We start from the raw sequence: 18,658 nt of genomic DNA on the forward strand, positions 1-18,658 counted from the left end.
AGACAAGAATCCCGAACATTTGGTGAAGCACCCTATCCAGAAAGGGCAGACAGGTGGGGCAGAGACCTAAAGATCCCCGGGCAGGTGGAGCTGAAGTGCTCATGAAACCCGCCAGCCGCCCAGGTTTGGCGGGCACCAACACCGGCGTACCTCTTCATGTCTTTTGGGGTATAAGAACTAGAGCCAACGCAGAACCCTGGTCCAAGCAGCTGACTCCTGGCTGCGGTACTTGCCTGATGTGTCTTGAAAGACAGAGAAAAAGCTTTCAGACCTGAGGTCTTCAAACGTTTATGTTTTGCTCGTGGACTTCTAAAGGAAATCTGAAATAGCTATGCACTGCTCGCAGTTTTTATGCTGACATCTAAAATTTTTTATCATAAGTTTAAATAATTGTAAAGAAATTCTCTTATAACAAGTATTGGCATTTCAAAAGAAGCTCCTTATATTTTAAAAAGGTTTCCAGTGGAATCTACCTAGTAATTTGATATATATTCATCCTTTTTTAAAAAAAATACAACAAGCTCTTCTTAATTTATTGACATTTTATATACCGTGTAAGAAATGTTTCTAATGGAATCTATATACCAAATGATTTCATCATCTTTTTAGAAGTAGCAGAACAAGCTCTTCTTAAATTTTACATCATTCTTGCTTCTCCTTGGATTTGTATTTCCATTTCTTTACCTTACAGAACTTTACCCTATGAAACATACCTTGTGTCATATTTCTCTGTAACAATGAACAAGGGTATACAGTCTATAAAGCTCTAAGTGTTGAAACATCTCTTCTGCATTGAGTCATTATGATGATTATTGATATATAATTGGTCAAAACAACATAAATATATGTTTTGATGGTTATGAAAGAAAATTTTTATTGGAAGTTGATCTCTTAATTAGATAGGTACAGTTGTTTTTCTTTGCTCTCTCTTTTTTGGCAATTATTTTTATTGTTGGCTGTTATTGCTAGAATGAAATAGTATTCAGCATCAATATTCACCCTATTTTTTCTTTTTTTAATTAGATATAAATGCTGAGAAATTTTGTTCATATTTAAGCAGTGGAATTGGAAGTTTTGTTTAGAAATATCATTAAGGCCGGGCACTACGGCTCACGCCTGTAATCCTAGGACTTAGGGAGGCCAAGGCAGGTGGATCACCTGAGGTCAGGAGTTCGAGACCAGCCTGGCCAACATGGCAAAACCCTGTCTCTACTAAGAATACAAAAATCAGCCAGGCATGATGGCAGGCGCCTGTAATCCCAGCTACTTGGGAAGCTGAGGCAGGAAAATCTCTTGAACCCAGGGGGTGGAGGTTGCAGTGAGCCATGATGGTGTTACTGCACTCCAGCCTGGGTGAAAGAGCAAGACTCCGTCTCAAAAAGAAAAGAAATGTCATTTAATTATTGAATTATTTTTGAGTTAAAAAGCAAAAATTATTTAGTGATTTTTCCCTTAAAATTATTTTTTAAACAGCTGTTATATAATTCATATCTCTTGCAACTTTGTTGACAGCAATGACTCAATACCAGTTGACTTGTGAAAGTATTTGTAACCAGTTATGAGAGTTAGTAACTTTCTCAAGAATAATACCAGTAGACCTAAAAGGAAGAAGCTAAGGCAAAATTACTATAGAGAGTTTATTTGGGCCAAGTTTGAAGACTACACCCCAGGACATACTTCCAGGTTGCCTTGGAGAGTGCTCTGGGGAGCATAGGAGAGGCTCAAGTTTTTAAAGATAAAAGGAACAAATCAAGAGAGTGGGTAATTCTTCAGGAATTCTCATTGGTTTACAGAAATAACATTTGTTAGTGATTGGCTATACATTGTTGAACTGTAGGATGTATGGCACTTTATGGCTACTTGGCATTAGTCTAGAGCCTGCATAGCAAATGGCTTCAAAAGGTAATTATCTAGCTCAAGGAGGAGTGAGACATGACTACTGTTACATCTTCAATGCCTCTCTGGGCCTGATAATTTAAAGGGGCCCACATACCTCAGATAAAAAGCTTTTTTTTCTCATACCAATATTTCAAATTGTTCCTTTGCTTGGAGGTGTTTTCACCCTGAGGCAACAACGCACCACTGTAAGATGTGGGATGGAAGAGAGAAGAGCCTTTCTTCTGTAAAGTGGGAAGAAATCCATTGTAAAAGGGCAACTTACAGCTTGACCTCACTGTCTCTTAGATTTTAGGAAAGAGTACAAATAGGCTTTGAGGATCTGGAAATTGGTTTCCTTAAAACTACTCAAGATTCCACATGTAAAGTTTTCTAGATCGTTGCTACTTTTAGCGTGGTCTGTGGGCCAGCAACATTGGCATACCTGGGAGCTGTTAGAAATGCAGAATCTCAGCCCCAGCCTAGACCTCCTGAAGCTGAATCTGCAAAATCCCAGGGCGATTCACTAGCACATTAAAGTCCAGATTGCTGCCACTTCCTTCCCCTCAAAACCTTGTAGTGCACACATTGGCTGTTATGCAAGTTCCTTCCCAGTGTAAGAGTCATTTACATACCTCTCGAGCATCCTCTGCTCATAATTTCGGCTTTGGTTCTCGAAGAAGTCACTTGGTTTAGTTTCCAGCAGTCTGTGAGGCCTACTGGGCTGGGCTTTCTGACTCTGCAAATAATTTAAACACTGTTTATCATGGTCCCTAAGGAACCCTCAGTAAGTGGTAGCTGATAGTTATCATTTTCCTCTCACTAATGGTCAGATTTGAGTAAGAGATCCTTTTTCCTCCTTGAGTGTCACTCGAGCCTGTGATTTTGAATTACTGGATGTTAAGATTGGCAAGACCTGTGTGTGTCATGGAGAGGTTTCCTCCTATCATCCCAGTGAACACTGTGACCTTGTCATTAGGAGAGCTATAAATAGAAGAATTTTTTTTAAGGAAAATAAAAGCCTATTCAAACAGAGCATCAAAAGCTGCTGGTTCTAGCAAGAAGAAAATGGCTGATTGTATTTTTTGAAATGTCTTTGCCTTTCCCTGTATTTTTGCTGTGTTGACAGTTGTGCCATCCAGGCTTGACCTAGCCCTCGGCCCTCCCTCTTGGCTCTGCATTGACTTTTTGTATATGTGGGATTCCAGATCTGTGAACAAGGGGGCCCGGTGCCAAAGCCTCCTTCTTGGGTGCAAACACCCAAGTGTCAGTGGTGTTTGGAAGCAGAGGAGCAGTCCATGGGAGGAAGCATTCCCCGACATTATTCTCACTTTGCACCCCAAACAGGAAATCCTGCAGTATCCTGGGAAGAACAAGGATGCTCAGTGTTCAAATCCTGCCTGGTTACCTAAGCTCCCTGGACTTCTGTGCCTCTATCTCTAAAATGACCATCAACTCAAATGGCTATGGGAAAATTAAATGAGACTAAGCATATGTGTAGATAAGTGGATGCTCTAAAAAAGTGATTTTCCTCCTCCTTTAAAACAAACGGACAGTGCTTCTTAAAATCAGTGCTTCATAAAATCATAGGCTCTTAGGCTGAGGAATATTCTTTAAAATCATGACATTTGCTGTAGAAGAAACTAGAGGGAAAAAAATGAACCTACACTGATGAGCCAAGTTTCAGATTTTACAATAGTGACTGTGCACTAATGATAATTTAAGATGATGGTGTCCAGGAAGGGACCCATTTCTCTACAGCCGATTAGCCACAGATCAGTGCTATGGGTTATAGAACTAGGAAGGCAGAACATGAATAGACAGAGAGATAATATGTAGAGCAGAAGGAGCACAATACTGAGAGTCCTTGAATGCACTTTATTTGCTGCTTTGAGCAGCACTTCGAATAGCAAAATTATGCATTAATATCAGTGGTTCACAAAACGTGGTCCCTGATCAGCAGCATCAGCATCACCTGGGAACTTGTTGGGAATGCAAATTATCTGGCCTCACCCCAGATCTGCTGAATCAGAAACCCTGGGAGTGAGGCCAGCAATCAGTGTTTTAAGCAAGCTTTGCATGTGATTCAGATGAATGCTAGAGTTTGGGAATTACTGGTTTACATTTTAACAGCTTACAACCATCTTTTCCAATGCAAAGCAAAGTGGAATCATAAATGTCTTAGCATTTTAGATTCCTTACCTCCTTGACATATACTGTGAAAATTCCCAGATATTATTGTCTTCTGATTCTTGCAGAGATATGCATGAGCACAGTCACCAGGTAGAACGTCCTCAGTTGCCTTGGGTGGCTGTTGTTTAATTATGAAGCAGTAATATAAAAGAAGGATTCTGAAAATTAAGCAAATGAATCTGCTGTCACTTCTATTCTTTAGAAATACCTTTCCTAGTCTGGATGCAGTGGCTCATGCCTGTAATCCTGGCACTTTAGGAGGCTGAGGCAAGAGGATAACTTGAGACCAAAAGTTTGAGACCAGCCTGGGCAACATAGTGAGACCCCATCTCTAACAAAAAAACCTAAAATTACCTTTCCTCTAGAGTTACAATATATTTATAACCTTATAACAAATTGTATACAAATCACTATGTTTTTATTTCTACACCTTCACAATCCTATCTCTAGAAGCAGTTACACCAAAGCCCTGTGTTGTCTGGAGTTGTGAAGACAGACTCTCTGGGCCCCTCTGAAGGATGTCATCACTCAGGCCCAACTTTTGCTTATTTTGAATTTCCTGTTTGATGGTTAAAAGTCAAGGAGAAGGCCAGAAGTTAAAAGCTTGTACTACATTCTGCCTCTTATTCATATTCTGTATCATCATTGGTTGTTTATGTGTCTGCCTCAATCTCCCAGATTGGGGCTCATCAGGGGCAAGAGTCATCTGTCTCATTCCCCTTCTACAAAATAGGCACGCAGTAGATGTTCACGGACAGGACTGACACTGAAGCCAGCAAGGCTGAGCAGCTGGTGGAAGGCTGGGGATCTCTTCCGAGCATCCACAGCTACTCCCTCCTGCTCACTTTATTACACCATCTCTGTTTATCGGGTGTTTATTACTTACTTGATTTCCACTTGTCATTCTCTAGAGACTTTGTAAGTGACTGACTGTGTTCACCCCTAAAACTTTGCAGAAGTCAGGCTTTGTAAATATAGTGGAAGAAAGGAGATTCACAGCTAAGAGCTTCCTAATGAGGACACTGCAAACATGTTATTTTCAACATTCAACTCCTAAGTTTGAATAATTCATGAAAAAAATCTGTTGAACTAGAAGTGACTGGGCTATTTTAATGAAAGTAGAGATTTGGAATGTTTTAGAGCTGCAGATCAACACCCTCAGTTTTCATGACAGAACCGAAGGCAGGGAGAGGAAATGACCAGCCCACAACTCAGTGAATTAGTGAGCTCAGGTCTTCTGTGTCCCGTGCCCTCAAGGGCACATAGTGGCTAGTGGCCAATCTGAAACTAGAACTCAGGCCTTGAGATTCACACGCCCAGTTCTTTCCATGGAGCCACCACAACTTGTCACAGGGACACCAGAGAGTAGGTAGGCCCAAGATCCCTCTCTCCTGCACTTCTGGGTCACAGAAGACACCGGGAGATCATATTTCCTTTCCTTTTCCATCTTCAATGATCAAGCCCAATTGCTTTCTGCTCTGGCTGCATATTAGACCCCTGGGGAGCTTTTTAAAAATTCCGATGCTCAAAACCCACCCTAGGTCAATTAAATCCATCTGGTGGTGGGGCCCAGGCTTCAGTGTTTTAAAGCCCCCTAGGTGGTTCCAATCTGCAGCTAAATTTGAGAAACATTGGGTCTAGCCTGTCCCTCTCGTTTCTCCTATTCTCTTGAAGGCCAGCATCCTTCCCTTGCTCCCTCTGTTTCCTTTTTGCTAATCCTTGGGTTGTTTTTGTTTTGTTTTGTTTTGGAGGGGGAGTTTCACTCTTGTTGCCCAGGCTGGAGTGCAATGGCATGATCTCAGCTCACCACAACCTCCGTCTCCCAGGTTCAAGTGATTCTTCTGTCTCAGCCTCCCGAGTAGCTGGGACTACAGGTGCATGCCACCACGCCCGGCTAATTTTTGTATTTTTAGTAGAGACGGGGTTTCACCATATTGGTCAGGCTGGTCTCGAACTCCTGACCTCATGATCCACTCGCCTTGGCCTCCCAAAGTGCTGGGATTACAGGCGTGAGCCACTGCGCCCGGCCTAATCCTCAGGTTTTAGCATTGCAATCACATGGTTAAGTTCAGGCTGCTGCCATTCCAAGCCATTTAAGACATTAGCCAAAAATTTAGCTTTGTGGTCCCCTTCTCATCTACTCCTCTCTCTCTCAGCTTGGCTGGGTCTTTGCTTCCTTTACCACTGCCTCCCCTCAGCCCCCACCCAGGTCTTACTCTCCCAGGAGGGGCTACCATTTGTAGCCCTTCTCTCAAAGCCTCCCTCCTCCTTGGCTTCATCCCCAGATTACTATGAGGCTGGACTAGAGGAACTGGGAGCTCAGGCTGGATGGAAAGCTTTGGGGATGCTGTTCCTATGATTATTGGTCCCAGAGGAATAATTCTTCCAGCAGCTCTTCTTTTTTTCTTGCTGGCTAAGTGTGTGGGTGTGCAGCAGGCATTTGCTAGGGAACGTCGGCAAAAAATAAAACTTTTCAAGCTTCAATTCTGCAGACAGATTGAGAGGCCTCCCAACAGTTCAGAATTGCTGAATCTGGCTCCATCCACCCACTTACCCCCCCAGGAAGTGGTAGGTCGAGTTCGATGTGTTTTGATTTGTTAACAGTGGCCTAGCTTATGGGAGTTTAACTCATAAGGGTGATGCTTTAAAATAAACTAGTCAACAAATAATTATTGAACATTCACTGCATGCAGGGCACTGTGCTAGGCACTGATAAAACCCAAATGGAAGGTCACCTCTGCTAAAGGTATTTTGTGGGCAATGGAAGGAGATGGGAAGAGAGGGGAATAGGAATAGGAAGGAAATAAAAATCCATAAAAGGGAAAAGGGTTAGGAGTGGCAGGATGACAGCTGTGTGTTTAACTTCCCAGGACTTAAAGTCCTGAACTGTATGTCCAGTCCATTCTCACCAACCATATTGCAGCCACCATATTGTTTTAATCTTGCCATTTGACCTCCAAGATACTTTGGGGGCCCCTCAGGGAGCTTAGCAAACATTATCCTAAGACAGCTGCAGCTTCTTTCTCAATCCATCTCCATCTCCCTCTGCATGTGTCTTTTTGTCACTTTCTAACTCCCACACTTTATCTCCCTTGCTATCTCTTAGATACATAACATTGTTTCATGAATACATAAAGAAATAAATCCAAGCTGTCAGCCATTTTTCAAACTAATAATGAATATTACTGGTAGAAATGACCAACACAAATTAACAGCTAAAACTACACATAGGAAAAAAATGGTTATTGATGGAAAATTGCCTGAAGAATCAAATCTTCTTGACAAAATGTAGACATCCAAATATGATCAAGAAAAATTGGATTTGGTAGAAATAATGGCCACAAAGTAAAATCCATGAAGACAGATGTTATAATTGGTAAAATTTGACATGGACAAAAACTTGATAACGAATCCAATTTTGTCAGGAAATTTAAACAGAGGCAGGAGGATTGCTTGAGGCCAGGAGTTCAAAATCAGCCTGGGCAACATAGTGAGACTCCATCTCTATTTAAAAAAAAAAAAAAAAAAAGAGGCTGGGCGCAGTGGCTCATGCCTGTAATCCCAGCACTTTGGGAGGCCGAGGTGGGTGGATCACTTGAGGTCAGGAGTTCAAGACCAGCCTGGCCAAATGGTGAAACCCCATCTCTGCTAAAAAAAATACAAAAAATTAGCCAGGCATGGTGGCTGTGCATGTAATCCAAGCTACTCGGGAGGCTGAGGCAGGAGAATCGCTTAAACCCAGGAGGCGGAAGTTGCAGTGAGCCAAGATAGTGCCACTGCACTCCAGCCCGGGCGACAGAGCAAGACTCTGTCTCAAAAATAAATAAATAAATAAAAGTTGATGCCAATTAAGATAACATCAATAAAATATATATAAAATGGTAAAAACTAGAAACTGTACCGTGTGAAAAACTGATCAGTGAATTTCATTACTAATGACATTTGTTCTAGAAACTCACTTTCTTGATGGAAGTCTGTCAACGTTGGCATAATTCTGATGAAAATATTTATAGTCAAATTTCCACTGAGGTAACAATAACAGTGAAAAATATCATGACCCCACAGGAGCTGCCTGATGCACAGGCAGCAAGGTGAAAGCTAGATCACCACCCACAGAGTGGGGCTTAGGAATCTCTTTCTTTAAACAAACAAAAACAAAAACAAAAATCCTCCATCTTTTGAGCTATAATGTAAACGAACCAACTGTTAACAAAATGTTTGGGGAACAACCAGAAAATTTGAACATGGACAGGATGCTAGAGAGTATTAAGCCATTATTATTATTATAGGCATGATGATGGTATTGTGGTCATGTATTTTTGTAGTCCTGTTGTGGACTGAATATATTCCCCCAAAATTCATATATTGAAGCCTGAACCCCCACTGTGACTGTATTAGAAGAAGGACCTTTAAATAGGTTACTGGGGCTAAATGAGGACCTAATCTAGTGGGAGCGGGGTGGGGTCCTAAGTGTCCTTATAAGAAGAAGAGCCATGGGGTAGGGCACTAGCATAAAGAAAAGGCTATGTAGGGACACAGTGAAAAGGTGGCCATCTGTAAGGCAAGGAGAGAGGCCTCAGGAGAAACCAACCCTACCAGCACCTTCATCTGGACTTCTAGCCTCTAAAAATGAGAGGAAAATATTGTCTATTGTTTTAGCCACCCAGGCTATGGTATTTGTTATGGAAGCACTAGCAAACTAAGATGAATCCCTATATACTAGAGATACCCACTAAATTATTTATGAATGGAATAATATGATGTCTAAAGTTTTGCTTTAAAATACTCCAGAAATAAAAATTGAGGATAGCAGATAGATAAAACAAGACTGGCTAAGGTTGACAGTTATTGGAGCTGGGTAACAAGTACTTGGAGGTACATTGTACTATTCTCTTCTACTGTGGACTATGTTTGAAAATATTCAAATAAGTTTTAACAAATTGACATGGACAATTGTACAGGTGATTTTTATGTATATTCAAGTAGATAATTACCAAGAAAAGGTTTCCCATAATCTTGTAGTCTAACCTGGGCTGCTGTGGCCTGGAATAAAATGTGTCACAAATATATATTTATAAATAAAACAGTCACTAAATATAATAAGGGAAAAGGATAAAAATGCCTACTGCAGACAGTGGAACTGTGGGCAAGGGGCAAGCAGTCAGAGAAAGAGGAATCAGCATTCATTGAGTGCCTAATACATACCAGGTGCTTTGTAAACATTGTCTTTGGATACTCACATAGGTCTATGAAGTAGACTGACAATTTTCAATCCTTTAAAAACATTTTAATATGAAAAAACGAAGGCGCAGGGAGGAGGAATGAATTCCTAAGATCACACACTACGAAGTGGCTGAGCTGGGATTTTAATCCTATCTGTCTGCTTCCAAAACTTGCATTCTTTTCTCTGTACAATACCTTTTCCCTAGATATTGCCAAATATCAGATCATAAAGGACAGAGGAATACTGAAGAGGATAAAATCGTAGAGAGAACATTACCAAAGGAGTTGGACTTGGAGGTAAGTCCTGGAAGTGGAGAAAAGACATGCAAGCAACCTAGGAGTGGGGAGGGATGGCAAGATGCAGAAACTTGGTAGCAGGTGGAGAATGGGGTAAGAATGAGAGGCCACCACTGCAGGCTCATATTTCTTGAATGAAGGGATAGACCAGATGATCTTTCAAATCTAAAATTCTTTCAACCGTCATCTGAGCCTCTCCACTAGGATGTTCCACCTTCATCTCCAGTTCTACATTTTAAAAACTAGATTCATTACTTTCTCTCCTCCCCACCTGAAACAATTTCCTCCTGGATTCCCTCACCTGCTGATAGGATTCCCTCGCCCACCTATGTTTAACACCTGTCATCTTTACCAATCTTGTCCAGGCCCAAGTCTTGGGACAGCACTGGTAAAAGAATCCTGTTAAAAGGTTGTGTCCCTCCTTTGCTCAAAACTCTAGGAGCTCCCCTATCTGTTCCTTGAATACCTAAGCCATGTTCTGGCCTCAGAGCCTTTGCACTGGCAGTTCTCTCTACGCAGAAGGCTCTTCTGCCAGATATCCACCTTAATCTCCTTTAAGACTTTATTCAATGTCACCATCTCAATGAGACCTTCCTTGACCACCTATTTTAAGTTGCACCTACCTCCGTCTTCCCCTGCTGCATGCCTAATCTCTTATACTCTGATCTACTATTTTTCCCTCGGTACTTGTTTCTTTTTAACACACTATTTGTTTTTCTTTTCTCTTAAAAATTGTGTATCTCCCTTCATTAGAATAGAAGTCAGACAAGGGCAGGGCTTTTGTCCAATTTGTTCACTTCTCTAACCCTAAGAATTAACAACAATGACTGGGCACATAGAAATTTCTCAATGACTGAATGAATCCATGTTTCATAAATGAAGCACAGCATAACATGGAAACTAATAAATAAAGACATGGATAAATTTCTTGGGAACAAAAATGGCTGTCAGTTCTACCCACCTGGGAGTCTCAGGTAAAGTTTCACACAAGAGGTGACAATTGAGCTGAGACTTAAAGGTAAGTGGGCCAAGGCAGATGGGGCAGATGAATAATGGTCCCCAAAGAGATCAAGTCCTAATCCCTGGAGCCTGGGGTTATATGATGTATTAATCCATTCTCAAGCTGCTATAAGGACATACCCAAGACTGGGTAACTTATAAAGAAAAGAGGTTTAATTGACTTATAATTCTGCAAGGCTGGGGAGACTTCAGGAAACATGGTGGAAGGGGAAGCAAATACATCTTTCTTCACATGGTGGCAAGAGAGTGAAATGAGAGTCAAGTAAAGGAGGAAGCCCCTTGTAAAACCATCAGATCTCATGAGAACTCACTCACTATCATGAGAACAGTATGGGGGAAACTGCTCCCATGATTCAATTATGTCCACTTGGTCCCGCCCTTGACACGTGGGGATTATTACAATTCAAGATGAGACTTTGGGTGGGGATGTGTCCGGAATTTATTCCTTCTGGTGGGTTCTTGGTCTTGCTGACTTCAAGAATGAAGCCGTGGACCCTTGCGGTGAGTGTTATAGCTCTTAAAGATGGTGGGTCTGGAGTTTGTTCCTTCAGATGTTCAGATGTGTCTGGAGTTTCTTCCTTCTGGTGGGTCTGTGGTCTCGCTGACTTCAGGAATGAAGCTGCAGACCTTCACAGTGAGTGTTACAGCTCTTAAAGGTGGCACGTCCAGAGTTGTTTGTTCCTCCCGGTGGGTTCGTGGTCTTGCTGACTTCAGGAATGAAGCTGCAGATCCTCGTGGTGAGTGTTACAGCTCATAAAGGTAAAGCGGACCCAAAGAGCGAGGAGCAGCAAGATTTGTTGTGAAGAGCGAAAGAACAAAGCTTCCACGGCATGGAAGGGGACCTGAGTGGGTTGCTGCTGCTGGCTCAGGTGGCCAGCTTTTATTCCCTTATTTGGCCCCGCCCACATCCTGCTGATTGGTCCATTTTACAGAGTGCTGATTGGTCCATTTTACAGAGTGCTGATTGGTGCATTTACAATCCTTTAGCTAGATACAGAGTGCTGATTGGTGCGTTTTTACAGAGTGCTGATTGGTGCATTTACAATCCTTTAGCTAGACACAGAGTGCTGATTGGTGCATTTTTAGAGTGCTGATTGGTGCATTTACAATCCTTTGGCTAGACACAGAGTGCTGATTGGTGCATTTACAATCCTCTAGCTAGACAGAAAAGTTCTCCAAGTCCCCATCCGACCCAGAAGCCCAGCTGGCTTCACCTCTCAGGGACACAGCCAACCATATAATGTGGCAAAAGAGACTTAACAGATGTGACTAAGCTAAGTATCTTGAGATGGAAATATTATTCTGTATTATCCAGAGGGACCATAAATGCAATCACAAGTATTCTTATAAGGGAGAGGCAAAGGTAGATTTAGCAGCAGCAGCATAAGCAGAAGTTGATGTGACACTAGAGCAAGATGCTGTGCTGCTGGCTTTAAACATGGAGGAAGGAGTCATGAGCCAAGGAATGCAAATAACATGGCTCTAGAAGCTGGAAAGGGCAAGAAAACAGATTCTTCCCTCCAGCTTGTGGAGGGAGCACAACCCTGCTGACACCTTGATTTCAGCTCAGTAAAACTGATTTTGGACTCTGACCTCCAGGAATTGTAAAAGAATTAATGTGTATTGTTTTAAGCCACCAAGTTTGTGGTAATTTGTTACAGCAGCCGTTAAACTAATACAGAAGGTGAGGGCATCCTATTAAGAGGCAATAGTATGTACAAATTGTGAAAGTGACAGCACTTTCAAGACACCCCTGGGAAACTTAATGTACTTGGGTTAAGCAGTAGGGAGTAGAGAAAGATGGGGTTGGAGACGTGGCAGGGGCTAGATTGTGAAGGGCCTTGCATGTCATGTAGAGGAGTTGGGTGTTATTCTATTGGTATAGGGAAATGTAATGACCTTCAGTCCTGAATGGCATATTTTCCTGGCTGCAGGGAGTGCTGCTGGCAGATGGCCCTTACTTGCAACTCTCTTCTGGAATCTCTTTTTTATGCATGAAGCTGTCTATCCCAAGCTCATACCAGCTTCCTGGGGCAACAAATCAGTGTTCTACACAGAGGTATGCTCTGTCATTTCACTCCAATTCAGAAGAACTCTGAAGGGCCATCCCAACTTCAGAGCTTCCCAGGAGGTTAGCTAAAGCTTTGTTGTGATGACTTTGGAGCTCAACTTCCCTGTATGTCCAATCCTGTCTCCTTCTCTCTCTTCTACAGGTATTAATCCCAAGAGCCCTCCCTAATAAACACCCTGCCTGCTAGTCTTTGTCTCATTCGGCCTCCTTGGGAACTCACCCTGCCAATGGGGGTTAAATGGTCTTTAAGTAAGAGAATGAAAGGTAAGATTGGTTTGGGTGGTAATAACTCAGATCAGTGTGAGGATGCGCTAGGCTGGGGAGAGACTGGAGGAGAGATCAGTTAGGAAACTGGAGCAAGATTCCAGGTGAGCGATGATGAAATCCTGGGCAAAGGTAGAGGCAAAAGCAACTCTATGCATGGTCGTCAGCTTTCCTGTGAACAGCCTCTTGGAGCCTAGTCCATAGCATGTTAACTAAAAGAAGTTCTTCCTCATAGGCAACACAAGGGAAAATAGACAAATTAGATTATATCAAACTAAAAAGCTTCTGCACAACTAAAGAAAGAATCAACAGGGTGAAGAGACAACCTATGGAGTGGGAGAAAATTGGAAACCCATCCGATAAAGGGTTAATATCCAAAATATATTAGGAGCCCAAACAACTCAATAGCAAGAAAACAACCTGATTTTAAAAATGGGCTAAGGACCTAAATAGACATTTCTCAAAAGAAGACATACAAGTGGCCAACAGATACCCACATCACTAATCATCAGAGAAATGCCAGTTAAAACCACAATGAGATATCTCCTTACACCTGTTAGAATGGCTACTATCAAAGAAAAAAGATGTTGGTGAGGATGTGGAGAAAAGAAACAATTGCACGTTGTTAGTGAAAATTTAAACTAGTACAGGTATTATGGAAAATAATATAGAGGTTCCTCAAAAAAATAAAAACAGGACTACCATAAGATTCAGCCATCCCACTACTGGGTATATGTTCAAAGGACATGATATCAGTATGTTGAAAAGATATCTGAACTTCCATGTTAACTGCAGCACTGTTCAGCCAGATATGGAAACAACCTAAGAGTCCACCAATGGATGAATGGATTTAGAAAATGTGATATATTTATGAGAAAGGCATGTTGAAAGCTGAGATGGGCCAAAAGCTAAGCCTCTTACACCAGTTAGTCAATTTGTAAATGCAAAGGAAAAGTTCTTCATGAAAATTGCAAGAACTACTTCACTAAACACATGAATAATAAGAAAGTGAAACAGCCTTACTGTTGATGTGGAGAAAGTTTGAGTGGTCTGGATAGAAAACCAAACAGCTACAACATTTCCTTAAGCCAAAGCCTGATCCAGAGCAAATCCTAAGTTTCTTCAATTTTATGAAGGCTGAGAGAGGTGAGAAAGGTGCAGAAGAAAAGTTGAAAGCTGGCAGTGGTTGGTTTATAAAGTTTAAGGAAAGAAGGCATCTCCATAACATAAAAGTGCAAGGTGAAGCAGCAAGTGCTGATGTAAAAGCTACAGCAAGTTATCCAGAAGATCAAGTTAAGATAATTGATAAAACTGGCTACACTAAACAACAGATTTTTAATGTAGGCAAACAGGCTTCTATTGGAAAAAGATGCCATCTAGGACTTTCATAGCTAGAGAGAAGTCAATGCCTGCCTCCAAAGTTTCAAAAGAAACTTTGAGGCTGACTCTCTTGTTAGGGACTAATGTAGCTGATGACTTTCCCATTGACACCAATGCTCATGTCCCATTCCAAAAATCCTAGGATCCTTAAGAATCATGCTAAATCTACTCTGCCTGTGCTCTGTAAATGAAAGAGCAAAGCCTGGATGATGGCACATCTGTTTACAGCATGGTTTACTAAATATTTTAAGCCCACTGTTGAGACCTACTGTGTAGAAAAAAGATTCCTTTCAAAATACTAATGCTCATTGACAATGTACCTGGTCACCCAAGAGCTCTTAGGGAAATGTACAAGGTGATTAACATTGTTTTCAGGCCTGCTAACACAACATTTATTCTTTAGCCCAAGGATCAAGAAGTAATTTGGACTTTCAATTCTTATTATTTAAGAAATACTTTTAGGCCAGGCGCAGTGGCTCACGCCTGTAATCCCAGCACTTTGGGAGGCTGAGGTGGCCAGATCACGAGGTCAGGAGATTGAGACCATCCTGGCTAACACGGTGAAACCCCATCTCTACTAAAAATCCAAAAAAAAAAAAAAAAAAAAAAAATTAGCCAGGTGTGATGGCAGGCAACTGTAGTCCCAGCTACTTGGGAGGCTGAGGCAGGAGAATGGCGTGAACCTGGGAGGCAGAGCTTGCAGTGAGCCGATACTGCACCACTGCACTCCAGCCTGGGTGACAGAGTGAGACTCTGTCTCAAAAAAAAAAAAAAGAAAAAAGAAAAAGAAATACTTTTAGTAAGGCTATAGGTGTCATAGATAGTGAATCCTCTGATAGATCTGGGCAAAATAAATTAAAAACCTTCTGGAAAAAATTCACCATACTAGATGCCATTAAGAACAGTTGTGATTCATTGGAGGAAGTCAAAATAACAGCATTAACAAGAATTTGGAAGAAGTTGATTCCCCTCACAAATGATTCTAAGGTGTTTAAGATTTCGGTGGAGGAAGTCACTGCAGATGTGGTAGAAATACTAAGAGAACTAGAATTAAAAGTGGAACCTGAATATGTGACTGAATTCCTGCAATCTCATGATAAAACTTTAATGGATGAGGAGTTGCGTCTTATGGATGAGCAAAAAAAGTGATTTCTTGAGATGGAGTCTACTCCTGGTGAATATGCTGTGAACATTGTTGAAATGACAACAAAGGATTTAAAATAGTACATAAACACAATTGATACAGCAGCAACAGGATTTGAGAGCACTAACTCCAATTTTGAAAGAAGTTCTGGCCTGGCGTGGTGTCTCACGCCTGCAATCCCGGCACTTTAGGAGGCTGAGGTGCACAGATCGTGAGGTCAGGAGATTGAGACGATCCTGGCTAACAGGGTGAAACCCCGTTTCTACTAAAAATACAAAAAATTAGCCAGGTGTGGTGGCATGCGCCTGGAGTCTCAGCTACTCGGGAGGCTGAGGCAGGAGAATCGCTTGAACCTGGGAGGCAAAGGTTGCAGTGAGCCAAGATCGCACCACTGCACTCCAGCCTGGGCGACAGAGCAAGACTCTGTCAAAAAAAAAAAAAAAAAGGAAGATCTACTGTGGGTGAAATGCTATCAAACAGCATCACATGCTACAGAGAAATCTTTCATAAAAGGAAGAGTTCATTGATGTGGCAAACTTCATTGTTGTCTTCCTTTAAGAAATTACCACAGCCACCCCAACCTTCAGCAACTGCCACCCTGATCCAGTCATCAGCCATTAACATGGAGGCAAGACTCTACACCAGCAAAGATTACAACTCAATAAAGGCTCAGATAATTGTTAGCATGTTTTTAGCAATAAAGTATTTTTAAGTTAAGCTATATACTTTTTTTAGACATAATGCTATTGCACATTTAATAGACTATGGTATTATATATATATACATGTATAGTGTAAACATAACTTTTATATGCACTGGGAAAATAACAAATTTGTATGACTCATTTTATTGTGATATTTGCTTTAATAGAGTGATCTGGACTTGAACCTTCACTATTTCCATGGTATACCTGTATTCTTGAAAACCCCTAACAGTAGATTTTAAGTGTTCTCACCACAAAAAAATGATAAATCTGGGAGGTAGTACATTTGTTAATTAGCTCAATTAAGCCAGTCCACAATTTATACATATTTCAAAACTTCATGTTGTACAAAATAAATATATAAAGTTTTTACTTGTCAATTAAACAATAATTTAAAAAAGAAGCCCTTCTTTATTATGGCCCAAATCTGTTCATTTTCTCCCTCATTTCAAATCCAGCTTTGTGGAACATGTCTAGTTTCTTACCAAAAATATCTTCTCTGTTTCCCCGGCGAACAGTCAGCTTCAATAAGCAGCAGGTTTGATCAACCATTCTTCTCAGAGCAAGTAACCTACCATACTGGAAAGTGTTCTTGTTTCCATTTCTCCTTGGATATCTCCAGTGTCAGAGAGCTCATTATCTTACGAGGCTGTGTATTCTCATTGATATGGTTTGGTTGTGTCCCTACCCAAACCTCATCTTGAATTGTAGTTCCCATAATCCCCATGTGTCATGGGAGGGACCCGGTGGGAGGTAATTGAATCGTGGGGGTGGTTACCCCCATGCTGCTGTTTTCATGATAGTGAGTGAGTTCTCACAAGATCTGATGGTTTTATAAGGGGCTTTTCCCTCTTTGCTCGGCATTTCTTCCTGCTATCATGTGAAGAAGGATGTGTTTGCTTCCCCTTCCACCGTGATTGTAAGTCTCCTGAGGCCTCCCCAGCCTAGCAGAACTGTGAGTCAATTAAACCTCTTTCCTTTGTAAATTATCCAGTCTCAGGCAGCTCTCTATAGCAGTGTGAGAATGTACTAATATGCTCAGTCTCAGCTGAGAGCCTTATACTAAGCCTGAAACTGCTCATAGCTTTCACTTGGTTCTAGTTGAGACATATCATCAGCATGGAACATGTTTAGAGGTCCTAATTTTGGAGTCAAACAGAAATTGGTTCAAATCTGGATTCTGCTACTTAAAGTGACTGTGGTCCTTTTGTGTCAACTAGTTTGCTCAACTGTAAAATGGGGACAAAAATAGAATCTACCTCATAAAGTTACCATTACAAAAAAATATGTTGGCCGGGTGCGGTGGCTCGCGCCTGTAGCTCCATCACTTTGGGAGGCTGAGGCGGGTGGATCACAAGGTCAGGAGATCAAGACCATCCTGGCTAACACGGTGAAACCCCGTCTCTACTAAAAATACAAAAAATTAGCCGGGCATAGTGGCGGGTGCCTGTAAGTCCCAGCTACTCAGGAGAATGAGGCAGGAGAATGGCGTGAACCCCAGGGGGCGGAGCCTGCAGTGAGCCGAGATTGCGCCACTGCACTCCAGCCTGGATGACAGCAAGACTCCATCTCAAAAAAATATATATATATATATGTATATATATATATATGTTGGCCCAGCACGATGGCTCACGCCTGTAACCCCAACACTTTGGAGGGCAGGGCGGGTGGATCACGAGGTCAGGAGTTCATGACAAGCCTGGCTAACATGGTGAAACCCTGTCTCTACTGAAAATACAAAAATTAGCTGAGCGTGGTGGCACACACCTGTAATCCCAGCTACTTGGGAGGCTGAGGCAGGAGAATTGCTTGAACTTGGGAGACAGAGGTTGCAGTGAGCTGAGATTGTGCCACTGCACTCTAGCCTAGGTGACAGAGTGAGACCTCTGTCTCAAAAAAAAAAAAAAAAAAAAAAAAAGAATATATTTAAAGCATGATACCTGGCACACTGTAAATTCTTAATAAGTGCTAGATATTATTATGGATGTTAGACGTCAATTGAATATGTCTCTCCAAAAGACATTGCATTATGATATGTGCCCTCTTCGGGGGTGGCAGGGGAAGCAGCAAAAAGAAGTTCTGTCTTCTTATTGAGTTGCGAGTGGATACATACCTGACCTTTTTGAATAAAATGCATGTTAAGCACAGTAATCCTGTGTAGACTCTCATTCAGGACATGAGGCTGTAATCAAGGTGCCTGCCATGGCTTATATCTGCCTACTTAGGAGGAAAAAAGAATTTGTTTTCCATTTCCATTTACCAAACAGCAGCCCTGCATAATAAGAAGGGATTGATTTTCTCAGCATTCCATTAGCTCTGAGTATTTCAAAAGAGCATAATGCATTCCAGTGGGGGACATGAATTGCATCATCAGGGAGCTGGAAAGGGACCTGGAGAGGAATCAGGCTGGGGTAGCAGCTTTCAAAGGGAATAATCTCACTCTTCTCCACATTTTCCTTATATATTTTTTCAAAATCTTTGAAGCATG

This window comes from Hylobates moloch, unplaced genomic scaffold (assembly GCF_009828535.3).
Source record: "Hylobates moloch isolate HMO894 unplaced genomic scaffold, HMol_V3 SCAFFOLD_22, whole genome shotgun sequence".
Taxonomy (NCBI): domain Eukaryota; kingdom Metazoa; phylum Chordata; class Mammalia; order Primates; family Hylobatidae; genus Hylobates; species Hylobates moloch.